The 15,687-nt window shown below is 35.2% G+C and overlaps 1 protein-coding gene across 15 annotated transcripts in view; it reads right to left on the reverse strand.

The window, feature by feature from the left end:
- The window catches only part of HIVEP2 (HIVEP zinc finger 2), a 392,429-nt gene that overhangs the window by 124,975 nt on the left and 251,767 nt on the right, over positions 1-15,687 (reverse strand). Inside the window, exon 1 of one of the 15 annotated variants that reach the window (XM_074187731.1) lies at positions 1-15,687. This exon is cut by the window's right edge and continues 26,859 nt beyond it. The exons of the other annotated variants lie outside the window; for them this stretch is intronic. The gene's annotated coding sequence lies outside the window, so the exon portion shown is untranslated. 15 annotated transcript variants of the gene reach the window in all.

A 15,687-nucleotide genomic window follows, 5' to 3' on the forward strand; every position in this document is an offset into this window, starting at 1 on the left:
CTTGGTTCCATATTATACATTGATCTCAGTTGAATGTGATGACAGGTAATTCATATGCTTTAGGAAGAAAAATAAAGTATGAGATAGTAAAATTACACAATAAAGTAATGCTTTTTTTTTTCTAATTTGACAGTAATAGTCTTTGGTCTTTGTTAAGGGCCATAATTCTTCCTCTGCACGTAGATGGTATTCTCCATTGCAGATAACTCAAAATTGTCCCTGGTTGTTGCACTGAGGGATGAGCAAGTCTATCAGGGTTGATCATCACCCCCATGTTGCTGTTAGGTTGTACAGTGTTTTTCTGGTTCTGCTCATCTTGCTCAGCATAGGTTCATACAAATCTTTCCAGGCTTCCCTGAATTCTCATCCCTCTTGGTTTCTAATAAAACAATAGTGTTCCATGATATATATATTTATATATATATAAATATATATATATCACAGTATGTTAAGCCATTCCCCAATTGAAGGAAATTCACTTAATTTCCAGTTTTTTGCCACCACAAACAGGGCTGCTATGAATATTTTATATTTTAGTACAAGTGATGTTTTTACCCTTTTGTATCACCTTTTCAGTGTATAGACCCAGGAGTGGTATTGCTGGGTCAAAGGGTATGCACATGTTTGTTGCCCTTTGGGCATAATCCCAAATTGCTCTCCAGAAAAGCTGTATGAGTTCACAGCTGCACCAACACTGTATTAGTGTCTCAGAGTTCCCGCATCCCTTCCAACATTGATCATTGTCCTTTCTGGTCATATTGGCCAGTAGAAAATATAATTTTAATAGGATGATGGGGAGTGCAAGTTCTGAGCAGAGTCAGCTAAACCATGAAAGGAAGCTGAGAAAGTAGAAGCAGTAACTACAGATGACCCTTTCTAAAAGTTTATCAGTGAAGTAAAAGAAAAATATGAGATAGTTCAAGGGTAAATCTTCTAAGACAGCAGAGATTGGATGCAAGGAAAGATTCAGTACAGAGAAAAAGATTGAAGACAAGAATAGGAGATGAGAAGTGAATGGAGATAAGAAAAGAAGGATTTTAACAACCCTCCATCCAATTCCAGTTAGTCACCAAGCAGTTCAATATTTTCTTCTATACCTCATACATCAAACACATTTTGTACATACACCTGTACCCTTCTCAATTTCTCAGTCTCTAACAGACCTCATGAGAAAAGATTTGAATATACCTTTATATGCATATATATATATATGTATATATATATATATATATATACTCCTACATATTCATACATAAATAAAACAACCATATGTATGTATTGGTTGGTGTTTATATATGTAGTTATATGTATGTATATATTTGCTTTCTCCACTTCCTAATTTCAGAGAGAATATGTGCAATCTTCTGTCATCCTATTTTCATTTTTTCCCAATATGGTTATCACACATCAACCCTAATACCCCCTAATACCTCCATATAAATCCCTAATACCTCCAGATAATAACTCGAAAAAAGGAAGTCAGGAAGCTTAGAATGCCTTAACATATCTTGATTATAAACAATAGAATCACAAGCTGTATCTTAATTTGATTTGAAATAGTTGTTAGGTATTTTCTTCATAAATATATCACCCTTGGATAGCAAATGGGGAAATCTAGTCTATTATTTATTAGTCTTTAAATACATAAAATCAATAAAATAATCTAGATCTATAATCAGTAATCTTGATGCCATTTATCTATTTCCATCTATCTATCCACATGTGTTGTTACACATAACATGTATTATTTATATACATGCATAGAGTATATAATGTATAATATACACATGTATATGTACATTCATTCACATCTGTATAAAACATATGTGTGCCTTCATGTATGTATGTGAATGTGCTTATATGTATTGTGTATGTGTGTGTGCATGTAGACTTGCCTTCTCCAATTCCTCTACATGAAATGACAATCTTTCCTTTAAACCTAAAAGTCAACTTGGTTGCTCTTTTAATGTTTCTTTGAATACCCATCCTTGACTATGAACTGGGAACACCAGAAGAATGAATGTGCCTTTTACAGAAGTAAGACAGTTTGAAAAAGGGAAAAGTGTTGGGGGGAAAGGAGAAGAGTGGCACGTTAAGGGGAAGATGAGTTGCTTTTTGTGTAGTGTCCCAGATACATCTTTTTCTCAATATTTGCACAAAATGTTTCCAAAGCTGAACTCGTTACCTTTCTTCCCAAGGCCTCCCTTCTACCAATTTCCCTATTACTCGCAAGAATATTACTCTTCTCCCAGTCACCAAGGTTCACCACCTATATGATATCATCAACTCCTCACTGTTCTTACTCCACAAATCCTGTTGTTTCTTCTTCCACAAATCTCTCATCTATTCAATCTTTTTTTCTCTGCCAAAGAAACCACCCTGATTCAGGCCCTCATCAGGTCATGACTGGACTATTGCAATAGTTGGTCTTTCTGACTCATTTTATCCTCTTCTTCAGTTCCCAACATAGTCTTTCTAAAAAATAGGTCTGTCAAAACCACTTTAACCATGATCAAAAGAAATGTAGAAAATTGGGAAACAATTTTTACAGCTAATATTTCTGACAAAGGATTCATTTCTAAAATATAGAGAGAACTGAGTCAAATTTATAAGAAAAAATCCATTCCTCAATTGACAAATGGTCAAAGGATATGTGGAGGCAATTTACAGATGAGGAAATCAAAGTGATCCATAGTCACATGAAAAATTGCTCTAAATCATAATTTATCAGAGAAAAGCAAATTAAAGCATCTCTGTGGTACCACCTCACACCTATCAGACTGGCCAATATGACCAGAAAGGACAATGATCAGTGTTGGAAGAGATGTGGGAAATCTGGGACAATGATGCATAGTTGGTGGAGCTGTGAACTCATCTAACCTTCTGGAGAGCAATTTGGAATTACACCCAAAGGGCAATAAAAATGTGCATACCCTTTGATCCAGCAATACCACTCCTGGGTATCCCTAAAGGGATTATGAAAAAGGGGGAAAATATCACTTGTACAAAAATATTCATAGCAGCCCTGTTTGTGATGGCAAAGAATTGGAAATTAAGTGAATGAGCATCAATTGGGGAATGGCTGAACAAATTGCGGTATATGTACATTATGGAACACTATTGTTCTATTAAAACCAGGAGGGATGGGAATTCAGAGAAGCCTGAAGGGATCTGCATGAACTGATGCTGAGTGAAATGAGCAGAACCAGAAGAACATTGTACTCCATAACAGCAACATGGGGCTGATGATCAATCTTAATGGACTTGTTCAATCCATCACTGCAACAATCAGGGACAATTATGGGATATCTGCGATGGAGAATACCATCTATATCCAAAGAACAATTTGTGGAGTTTGAACAAAGACCAGAAATTACTTTTAATTAAAAAAAATGTTATCTGATTATGTAATTTTGCTATCTCTTATTTCATATTTTTTTCCTTAAGGATATGATTTCTCTATCAACACATTCAATTTAGATCAATGTATAGCATGGAAACAATGTAAATACTAAGAGATTGCCTTCTGTGGGGTGTGGGGGAGGAAAGCAAGATTAGGGAAAATTTGTAAAATCCAAAAATAAATTTTAAAAAAAGAGTAAGTCTGATTACTACTCAATAAATTCTAGTTGCTCCCCAGTATTTCCAGGATCATATATAATATTTTATATTATTATAATATAATTATAATATAATAAAACTCTTATCTTCCTAATCTTCTTACACTTAAATTCCCTACATATATTCTACAGCCCAGTTACATTGGTGTTTTGCTGTCTCTTGCACCAGGTACTCAATCTCCCTGCTTTCCTAGCCCTCTTCAAAACTAGTTCCTTCTCTCCTTTATATGTATAGAATTGATAAATGTGAGCTCCTAGATGTCAGGTACTATGACTTTGCCTTGTTTACCAAAGTGTATGGGGAGGAAGAAAGGGTTATTTGAGGTGTGTATAAAAACAAGGCACAAATAGATGACTTTTTTTGTGAAAAGATCTATTGATTTTCGATGACTGTAAGCTCAATGAGTTAATGAAAAGACATAGAAAAGCAGATGATATGAACTTGGTCTTCCTTGGGAAGGGCATGCTGCTATCTGTCCTTCATTTTTGAAGATAAATGACAGCATGATGAGTGATGTCTTCACTTGCACATGAGTTGAATTTAAGTGAGGGAGCAAATGTCAGCCTCGCTCTCTCTTCCAGAGTCATCAAAGTCCAGTGGCAAAACAAGTCAGGACAACTGGCAATGACCCAGAATGTAATGGATGCCCTTAGTGTCTTGAATGTGTTATCAAGTTCTAAGTACTCCTTCGCACTTGCTTCAACCACCTTCCTGGCCATTGAAAGAAACTACTCTCATCCACCCACTCAGTCAGAAGGTTTTGCAGGCTTAGGGTAGACATTGCCCTAACTCACCAACCAGTTTAAGGTCTGTCAGCTATTCTCAACTTGGTTTAGTCCATCTGCCAAGACATTTTTACTGGTGTGACTATTCTACTAGCTCTAACTATTTGGAATCATAATTATAAGTTGAGTAACATCAAAGGTGTCTAAGAAGGCCAAGACAAGGTCACTCATCGGAGGTGCTAGTGCTGTCTGAACACCCTATTATATCAAAAAGAAAATAGTTGGTCATCCTGTTGTACTCTGCCCTAGGCAGGTCACATCTGGAATACAATTTAGTTCAGAACACCATACTTTCTGAAGGACATTGATATGACAAGGTTCATTGTGTGGGAGGATGTTCAAATTGGTGAATAAACCGAAGACCATACTACATGATGATTAATTGCAGGCACTGGGGATGTGAAGTCTCAAGAAGATAGGACTTGATAGGGGAATACAATAGATTTTTTAAGTACTGGAAGACAGATCAGACTTGATCTGCTCAACCACTGGATAGCAGAGCAATGGGTGCAAACTGCCATAAAAAGGCAGATTTAGGTTTGATGTAAAGAAAAACTTCCTAACATTTAAGATTGTCCAAAAAGGAAATTAACTGCCTGAATGGGCTTAGTAAAGATTTTGTAGTAGACTTTAGTTGACCTCTTGGGAATATTTCAGAGACGATTTCTCTTCTGAAACAATGTACTAGATGACCTCTTATGTTCCTCTCATCTCTGCTGTTACTGGTGGTAGCACTCAGGACTTGATTTCTTCAACACACAAGCAGTCAAACTCTGTGTCAACTTGAGTGAAAGTGTGAGTGACGTATTTGCTCACTCTCTTGGAGAATGAAGCAAGTATAAAATGTGGCAAATATTTTAAAATCCGAGCCCTGTTTCCTGAAAGAACGAAAGATGCTGACAAATTTTCTGCCAGTTATTACCTCCAGAGTTCAAAATAGCAAGCTGAGTGGGTGTAAGCACTTCAAGTGCAAAAGAAAGAATAAGCAGAGTGGGTATGAAGGGAGAGGAAATCGTTCTTTCTCCCTCCTCTGTGTAAGAAGAGGAGGGAGAATTTAAAGTTATATTAACAAGTAATGTCCAAAAGAAACTTAACATAATACCCCAAAGAAACCTAATGGACTTGAATTAAAACTCAGGCTTGATCTAAAGTTACTCCATGGTGAAAACTTTCAAATTGATGCTAATGTGTAACTAAAGACTAAAAGTTACCATTTCTTGACACTTGTTTCTTTGCTTGAACAACTAGGTGTGTGTGTAGTGGACAGAGAACTAGGCTTGAAATCAAATTCTGACTCAGACACTAACTGTGTGACTCTAGGCAAATCATTTTAACCCTGTTTGCCTCAGTTTCCTCATCTCTAAAATGAGCTGGCACACTACTCAGGCTCTTTGCCAAGAAAATCCAAAATGAGATCATGACTGAACAACAAACTCTAGGGTACTAAGATGGACTTGGGTGTAGTGGTTAGAGGGACAGCTTTAAATTCAGGAAGGCAAGGATCAAGTCTTACCATTAATTCAGAGGAGCTATGTGATCCTTGCCAAGAAAACTACTTAATTTCTCAATGCTTCAGACAATTCTCTAAGGTTTGAAATTACAAAAGTAAACAAACAAAAAAAACTGATTCTATGTGAAATAGGAGTTCAAAGGAAAGGCCAATGTGGCCAGCCATCATTTGAAGAAGCTTCCTGAAGGATGTAAATCTTTAACAGGAACTTGAAGCATGAGTGCAATATGTACAAGGGAAGAAAAAGAAAGTACCTGTCTTCCATTCTGGCATGAGAAAATGTGAATCAATGAAGACTCTGTGGTTGAATTGAGCATTTCTGAAAACTTCAGATTTTGGATATGACTATTGAATGCTTTTAATCTGAATTCAACCTTTGGGCAGAAAAAAAGTCCTGCATCCTTTAAAATAAAGTTATGCTTTTTTGCTTTTTGTTTTTAAAGAGATATAATACTATACCAGATCAGTAGATAAAAGGTAAAGACTTACTTTGAAAATATGTAAATCAATTGCTATAGCCATAAAACAACAAATGGGATTTTAGATTTGAACTTTAATTTTGAGACTTTATATAATCTTTAATCACAAAATTAAAGCATGAGGAGACCTTAGAAGTAGGTAGTAAACTACAATTCAAAAGAGCATCAGCAGTTTCAGCCTAGATTCAAATCCAAACTCTAATGCTTTCTACCTGTGTCATCTTCTCTAGGTCTCAGTTTCCTATATGTAAAATGAAGATTATGGAATAGATGATTTCAAAGGTTCCTTCCAGCTTTAAATATGGATTCTTTTATTATGAAACTTAGGATCAGGAAAATTGTGACTTCACTAACTCACAACAGTTAGTAAGGTATAAAAAAATCTTCAAATGTACAAGGAACACAAAATCACATATACTAGGAGCTTAATAAATGTTTGATGATTTATTGACTGATACTCTTGTCCAACAATGTAATCAACATTCTACTGTTGTTTATAGAATTTTCAAATGTTTCTTCATTTAAATAAACACTTTTTTCTTCTAAAATACTTTTCCAATGGCATCTGCCCACACAAAAATCTCAGCACTAGCATTATTCTAACTTCCTTCCCACACTGACTTCCAAAAGCTAGAAAACAATTCAGGAACAAACTGAGATTACAAAGAGGTAGAATTTTGTAGTGCTAAATTTGGAGTGTCAAGACCTGGGTTCAAATTCACACTCTATTACTTAATACATCCTTTATGAACTTCATGAATACCACTTTGGATTTCCCTTTCCACTCTGTAAAATGAGGAAGTTGAACTAAATCCTACCATATTTTCTATCTTTAATCCTTAACCCTAGAAATATTATCCCCCATCTTGGTACATAATTTGGAAAACTATAAAGAAAAAAATATATATGTTTAAAAAGGCCAAAAACCACCAAAACATATGAAAATTCAACTTAAATGGGGGGGCAGACAAAAGAGAGATCACCTTGATTTCCTTGTAACAGTTATGTGAATAGGATAACCTCAGGTCTTAAGAGCATGGAATCATCCACTCGAATTTTGCTTTATTACAATTTGCAGTATTAGAAATCAAATGTCATATTGTGGTTTATCAGCAATTTCTGTTCCTCCCTTTTTGTTCTTCCTCTCCTTTGTTTCCCTACAATAAGTCAGAATGTAAGCCTGAACTGCAACACTGAATTTTTAGGGCATCTTTCAAAATCATGATTCTGGCTTGAAAATTCTAAAACACTTTCTTATCTGCAGTTGCTACTTAAAAATGAAATTCTCTTGCCTAACACTCATTCTCACTGCCTTAAACTTTGGGGCTCACAAATAGAAAATATTCAAGTCAGGGGCAGCTAGGTGGTACAGTGGATAAAGCACCAGCTTTGGAGTCAGGAAAACCTGAGTTCAAATATAACCTCAGACACATAATAGTTACCTAGCTATGTGGCTTTGGGTAAGTTACTTATCTCCAGGCCTTGCAAAATTTAAAAAAATTTTAAAAAAATAATATTAAAAATTAAAATTAAAAAAGAAAATATTCAAGTCATTCTACAAACCCTCAGAGTAGAAGAAAAGGACCAATGAAAATTCTTGCCCATCCCCCCCAAACTCATTAATTTGAAAAAAAAATTTGAATGAGACATTGGATGGTCAATCCCCAGGAAAAATTAGGATTAGGTCCCTGTCCTATGAGGGTCAATAATTTTTTCTTTTTTTTTTTCGGTAGCAGTTTGTATTTTAGAGGTATTTAAATTGTCTAAGGTATTTAAATGGAAGAGGTATTTATTGAAGAGTCTGCATTTACATTCACTTTTGCATATACATGGGTCTTTTTTCATCAGTTACCTAGTATAATTTAAGAATTATGAGTCTGATAATAGCTAATATTTACACCCCATAATTATACAGTCCATCTGCAATTTATAAACTGCATTATATACATACTCATTTCATTCTTGCAGCACCCGGTGGAATCTAGACCTGGAAGGTAGTATTGTTTTATTAACTCTTAATTTTGCAGATGAAGAAGTAGTGTTTCTGAGAGATTATAATAATTTTCTCAATTACAAGGCAGTAAGAAGTAAAGCATGGGATTTTAACCTATGCCCTCATTATTATCCCTGTTTCATAAATGAAGAAATTAATTTATGACCCAAAGAGGATCAGTGACTTAACCAAGGTCACACAGTTCTCCCTTTTATGATTGTTAAATTTAATCTCCATACCTAACTGGCAATGATAGGATTTTAAATGATTGGGAGGGCTCAATTAGCAACAGTTCAGTCCCACACTTAACACCTGCAATCTTAGCGGAAAGAGCAGTTCAGTTCAGAAAGATTTTCCCAGCTGGGATCTCTGTCCTCACTAACCAGGTTTCCTCTCCCAGATCATGCCAAGGTCGATACGGTGTCCCCAATGAAAGCTGTTCAACTTGTTGAGCTGGTGCACAAGGGCCGTGCCAAGGAAGCCCTTTAAACTGGCAGTCAGCATAGAGGAGCAAGTGTCTTCCGCTTCATGGAAGGCCCCTCCCTGGGATCACAGCCTTGGTATGCAAACCTGTTTGTTTGCAGACAGAGACAAAAAAGGAAAGGCGGGGGAGAGCCTAGCTCCAGCAGTGGAGGCAGTAGACACTTGTGTCTGACACAGGGAAAGGACATTCTGTAGCAAGGACATTTGATTTCTCAGAGCCATCCCTTTCCTTTCCCCCTCCTTAGGTAGGCAGGACAAGTATGCCCCTTGACAAATCATTGGGGCTGTCAAATGTATCTCACCAGAAGGGACATCCCTTCTGGCACTTGGTCTAAGTGAAAGTCCAGACCACAGCCACAGCAACAGATAACCATGGACTGCCTGAACCATACATCAAAGCCTGCCGGCCCTAGGAAGTTGGAAACTAGCCAGAGATGCAGAATACAGGCAAGGAGAGTATGTTGCCTTAGGACAAAAGAAAACTGGGACATAGAAAAGTCTGCAAATTCCAAACACTGGGGAGGTCTTCCCAGAGATTTTACCCAGTTCTGTCCAGTCTATGATTTAATTATCTTTGAAGGGGGGGGGTGGAGTTCATAAACCTTCTGTTTCCAAAGACTGGCATCACAATATAAATCACTGCATTCGTGTTCTTTTAAACCTGCAGTCAGACTGTCTGAAACAATAGAACTAAGTGAGATATGACAGTCTCCTATTCATCTTAATAAGATAGTTCATCTAAGGGGGTAATTATGATCATTTAAATGCAAACAACACTGCCTCATTGCTAATATCCTACCAGATATTTCTCATAAATTCTGCTAAACTAGAAGGGTTTCACACATTCATCATCATCTGGCAGTTTTATATATTTGACAGACCTCAGCATAGAGTTTGAGCTGAGGTAACCTGAATCTAAAGTGAGAGTCATTCTTTAAGTTACATAAATTAGTCACCTATTGCAACAGTCCTTAAAAGTAAGGGCAAAACTGGAAAAGCAATTTACACAATAACAAAGGAGAAAGAAAGAGAAAGAAAAAAGAAGAAACAAAGGAAGGAAGGAAGGAAGGAAGGAAGGAAGGAAGGAAGGAAGGAAGGAAGGAAGGAAGGAAGGGAGAGAGGGAGGGAGGAAGGGGGAAAGGAAGATAAAGAAAGAAAAGAAGAAAGGAAGATAGGAAAAGAAGAAGAGAAGGAGAGGGAAGAAAAGGCAGAATGAGCGGGAGAGAGAAGGATAGAAGGAAGGAAACTATTTTGAAAGACTCAACACTGATCAATGCAGTGACTAATCATAATTCCAGCAGAATGATGAAGTAAGGTATATATCCACTTCCTGAAAGAAAGATGATGAACATTTTTGGATATGACCAATGGGGAATTTTGTTTAGCTTAATTATACATATATGTAATAGGATTTTGCTTTTGTTTTGTTTTGTTTTTCCCAATGGAGAAATATGGGTGAGAGAAGGAGGTGGGAGACAGAGAAGGAATGAATGAATAAAGTATTCGTTAGGTATTTCACTAGATGTAAAGCATTGTGCTAAGCACTGAGGACACAAAGAGCAAAAGTCTCTCAAGAAACTCACATTCAAATTAAGACAAATAAATGCTTCTTAATTGAAAAATAAAACAAGTTTTAAAAAATGAGTGGCAAAAAACCTAATTCAGAGAGTTTTATAGGAATGTCATATATCCCTTCTTCCTTTAAAGCTACTTAAATAATACCAATGTTAGTCCACTGCAAGCCATGAAGTGGTGTCTAGCACACTGAACTTGGAGTCAGAAAGACCCTAACGGCAGACACTTATAAATTCTGTGATGCTGGACAAGTCACAACCTCTATCTACCTGTTTCTTCATTTATAAAATAGGGATATTTATAGTAGCTATCTCATAGAGTTGTGAGGATCAAAGGATTTTTATATATGATGTAATTTTGAAAGTCTTAAAGGAAAACAATGAAAATATTTATTATGATTATAACTATTATCATTGGGGTCTTCATTCTATTCACAATATGCTGTAATAGGATACTCCATTTCTCTTTCAACACAGGGACAGTGATAATGTCTTACCCAGCTTTTATATCTCTCTTGCAATCAAATATAACAGGCAGATAATAGGTAATCAAAAGACTGAAGTAAAAAGTATACAAAAAGAAAAAAAGAAAATGATTGTCAAAATTGATCACTAATATCTGGCTCAATTATCCTCCATATATTAATCTTAGATTTACAAAGGACAAAACTTAGAAATTACTGTGGTGTAAGCCTCAATCAGGTGAAAAGAAGGTGTCAAAAAAAAAAGGGCTCATGTTTTTCACTGATCTGTCAAGCATGGTCATGAGAAGTCACTGCATCAAGAACACTCATTAAAAGACAGGGCTTACTGAGTTTCTGTTTCAGGGGAATTGTAGATGAGTTGAAGTCACTCAGCACTAAGCCATTCTATAACATAAAAGGGTCATTGTTGGAGGAGCACATTCTCAGTTAAACCTGTAATTTGTCATAACCCAGCATGTCATCCATAATGGAATGCTGGGGGAGATATGACTTCAAACTCCTTTCTTATCTAGTGAGGAATACCAAAGTATACTATGCATTAATTGCATGAAGTGTACTTATTTTCAGTTCCTGAATCACTCTTGTGCTACCATGAAACCCAAAGCTATATGGTTGTCATTCATTTTACAATATTTTTAAAAATTAATGTTCTCTGTGTGTGTGCGCGTGCGCATGGGTGTATAAACAAATATGGGAAAAAACCTCTCCAAATCCTTCCCAAAATGGAACAAAAGAGATACAGAGAAGGCAGCTAGGTGGTGTGGTGGATCAAGCACTGGCCCAGGAGTAAGGAAGGCCTGAGTTCAAATCCAGCCTTGGACACAATATTATCCTAGCTGTGTGACCTTGGGAAAATCACTTAAGCTCATTGTCTTGCAAAAACCAGAGAGACAGGCAGAGAGAGAGAGAGAGAGAGACAGAGAGAGAGAGACAGAGACAGAGAGACAGAGAGACAGAGAGAGAGAGACAGAGACAGAGACAGAGAGACAGAGAGACAGAGTGACACAGAGACAGACAGAGACAGAGAAATACAGAGACAGACAGAAATTGAAACAAAAAAAGGCATAAAAGGTACTGGCATACAATTTTTGTTAAAATGGTAGTTAATGTGATACCTAATATGGTATGTGAGATGTGCTTTTTTCTTCTTTTTAGTATTCCAGTATCCTCTAAAAATTAATATAATCATTCAATCAATAAACATTTATTAAGCACCTTCTATTTGCCAAATACCAGGCTAAGTAGTCAGAACGTAGTCCTGTAATCAGTGTTTGCTTGATTGAAAGCATGCCTTAATCAATAAGCAAGATTTTGGGACTTTTAGAGACAGATTAATTTTTATATAAAGAACCTTAGTTATTTTTCTTTTATTTTCATTGCATTTTTTTCTTGATTTTATAACAACAGGATGTCATATTTGTCCTTTTAAAAGATGACTGAACCATCTTGGAGGTCAAGAAAGATTAAAAGTAGCAGCTTATTTGAAATTGTCTAAGGTTAAGAAAGGCAAACCCTATATTTATTCATGTATTTAAAATTTTGTTCAACGTATGTGATAGCCCCAGAAAACCTACATCATGTTTTTTCTAAGTACCTCTAGAGAAAAGCAGCTTTCAAATATTATAATGCAGAATATAATCTTAATTAAATTTATATATTGAATTTACTTAGTCATAATAAAGATTCTTTCTCACTGCCATACCTCTTAACAGGAAAGATTAAGTTTTCTTAACCTAGGATAACTAGGTCCTTGATTCATTACATTAAGATCTAATAGAGATGTACTTTCTCAAATCTGCCTTCCTGTGGTCAGTGTTTGTTTGATTGAAAGTGTGTTTAAATCAGGAATCAAATTGTATCCTTTCCATTAGTACCAGAATCTCAAGGTATCAAGAGGTGCCAACTATCAGAACCAAAAAACAACGTTTCTGTAGATCTTTTGAAGTGTTCACCCACTTGATATAATTGTCACATTATTAATGCTGTGCTTCATCTACATATGACATCATTTTATCTTAACCAACAAAATAATTTTTCTTAGTCAGGTCTACTTTTCCGTTAGAAATCCCAACATTGATAAAGTCTGACCAAATAATAAGTTCAGATTTTTATTTGAAATATTATGTTTTATTTCTGTCCCAAGAAATTTTTTCCAGTTAAGAAATTATGAATTTTTGTTGCCTTAAAATGTATTTTGTTTCAGTGGATTAGATTTTTGTCATTATGGTGCTGTGATTAAGCTCTGACTGTGCTCAATTAATATCTGAAGTACTCAACAATTAACAAATATTAACCATTAATATTAATTTATTAACTTGGAAGTCTTCATCCAAGGTATATCACTCTGCTATAAAACACATTTTAAAAATTATAAAAAATTGTGGCAAAAGGTCTAAAAGGAAAAAAAGCAATTTAAGGTCAAAAAAAGTCAATGTGTATTTGGAGTCAGAGTATCTGGGTTCAAATGCTGTCACTGAGATTTACTACCCATGTAACTCATGCCAAATTACTAAGTCTCAGTTTCCTCACTTATAAAATGTATTTAAAAATTCTCTAAGTTCTCTTCTAAGAATGAATGTGACAAATTGGCAACTCAACTGAAAATTAACTAAGAATTCAAAGGCTAAGTGGCAGTCCTCACGTAATTCACTCTGCAAATAGTAGACAAAATCATTTGATTGATTGACTAGAATTCCAATTTCATCTTCTATAAAAATTGAATAGTAATATGTATACCACCTATCTCATGTGGTTATTGTGAGGAAAATGTTTTATAACTCTAAAAGTACTCTTTGCTTCTTCATCTGTAAAATGACCTCTTCCAAATTTAATGTTCTATGACCCTACAATTCCACCATCTAGAAGTTACTAGTTTGTGCCTTAGGAAAGATAATTTATGTTACCCCAAATGAATTCACTGATCTGTCACCCTATTAGCATGTAATCAATAACTCACCCATATGAGTCAGAATCAATGATGTCTCATACCCTGAAAAGTATTTAAGTGGCAAATTCCCATTTGAACTGTGAGCTAAGTGGAGCTGTGACAAAGGGCACTTACTCAGATATTATAATACAGGGTGTTTTATGTTGTGACTGTCAAAAAAAAACCCAAAATTTTTTTAATCTCAGAATAAGAAAGTGTGGCTTTTATTCAGAAAATAACATGAAGTGGAATTATAGGAAACGCCAAAAAATAAAAGTACATTCTCGATACTCTAAAATTAAACTAATACTTCCCCATTGTTTTTAATATTAAATAATGTAAGTGCAATACTCCAAAAGATTTTCACTAAAAAGAAGGAAGTAGGAAGCAATCCTATCAGACTTCTCAAATAAATAAAGATTGGTAATGGGACTTGCTTGACACCACATTCACCACATGTATGGCTCATAGCCAAAAGTTTGGTTTTCTAACATTGTATGATAAAGTTCAGGGTATTAGTTCTTTCACACATAGACATACACATATACCCCAAGCATTATCTAATTTCTTTATGAGACTGACAGAAACTTCTGGTAACCTGGACCAAATGTGAAACTAACCTGGGTTTGAATGACAAGGAAGGATGAAGCTGAAGAGTAAAACTGTAAAATATCAAGAAGTGAACAAGACCCTGTCAATAACAATGGATGAATCTAATGAAATCATTACAATAAATACTCCAGACTCTGGAGATTGGGGGGAGGGGGAAGTCAACAAATCACAAAAAAAGTTCAAATGAAATAACATGCCTCTCACTATGGGAATTAAAGAAAGGTTCTTAGATTAAAAGAAATGCAAATACCATATTCTTGAGGCATAATCAGTTTCTTGCTTCAGTCATGACAGAGGTAACACAGTCAAGCCTAACACCCCCATATGGAGAAAGTTAAATATATTGTATTCTTCAATATATTGCATCTTCAATCCCTAAATAGTTAAGGTTTGGTTTTGTTGTTTAAACATTTATGATATAAATCTTAAACGGATTACAAAAAATGCAATTCTCACACAATTCAAGACTATTACTTTATAGGTAGATAACCTAACTCAAGAGATCTGACCTATGTTAGGCTGTGCACATGAAGTCTGGCAGCAATATGATGAGCCCCTAAGAGTAAAGGGTCAGGGGTGGGGCCACTTGGCTGCCTAAGAAGAGGTGAATTACCCCAAGTTTTAAACAGAGTGAGTCAAAGTTTTCCTGTCAATCAGCAGTGGGACCAGCTTTGAGTGACTTCAGAACTTCCAGCTTAGAGGCAACGGTAAGGTCCAGTCTCAAAAAAAAAATTATATTACTTTATCCAGAACATGATCCTAATTTATTTATGGTTCCTAAAGTATTTATTATTTTTAAATGAAATGAAAACTGACAATATAAATGACATAAATATAAATATAAAGTTGTCATTTTTGTACTAGATAACTTTTAGTGGTAACTCTAAATTAATGTTAATGCTAATGAGTCTAATAGTTTAGAGAGAAAAATAAGATTATTATGTTTCCCAGATCCTATTTCATAAATCATTTTCTGAAAATTGTACTTATTTTCTTTACATAGATATATTTATTTATTTTGAATAAAATCTCTGAATTCCCAAGAAATAAAATCTCATAGAAATCTTAAGGCCCTGAATTTTCTTTAAAACTTACTGATTCATAATTTAGAAACTCATGCTTACATTTCACATATTTCATGCATAGAATGACTGCATACTGTAACAAAAATAGCATTACAAAACCTTTTTTTTGTCTTGATTTGTATTATTCACATTTT

Source organism: Macrotis lagotis, chromosome 5 (assembly GCF_037893015.1).
Source record: "Macrotis lagotis isolate mMagLag1 chromosome 5, bilby.v1.9.chrom.fasta, whole genome shotgun sequence".
NCBI lineage: Eukaryota > Metazoa > Chordata > Mammalia > Peramelemorphia > Peramelidae > Macrotis > Macrotis lagotis.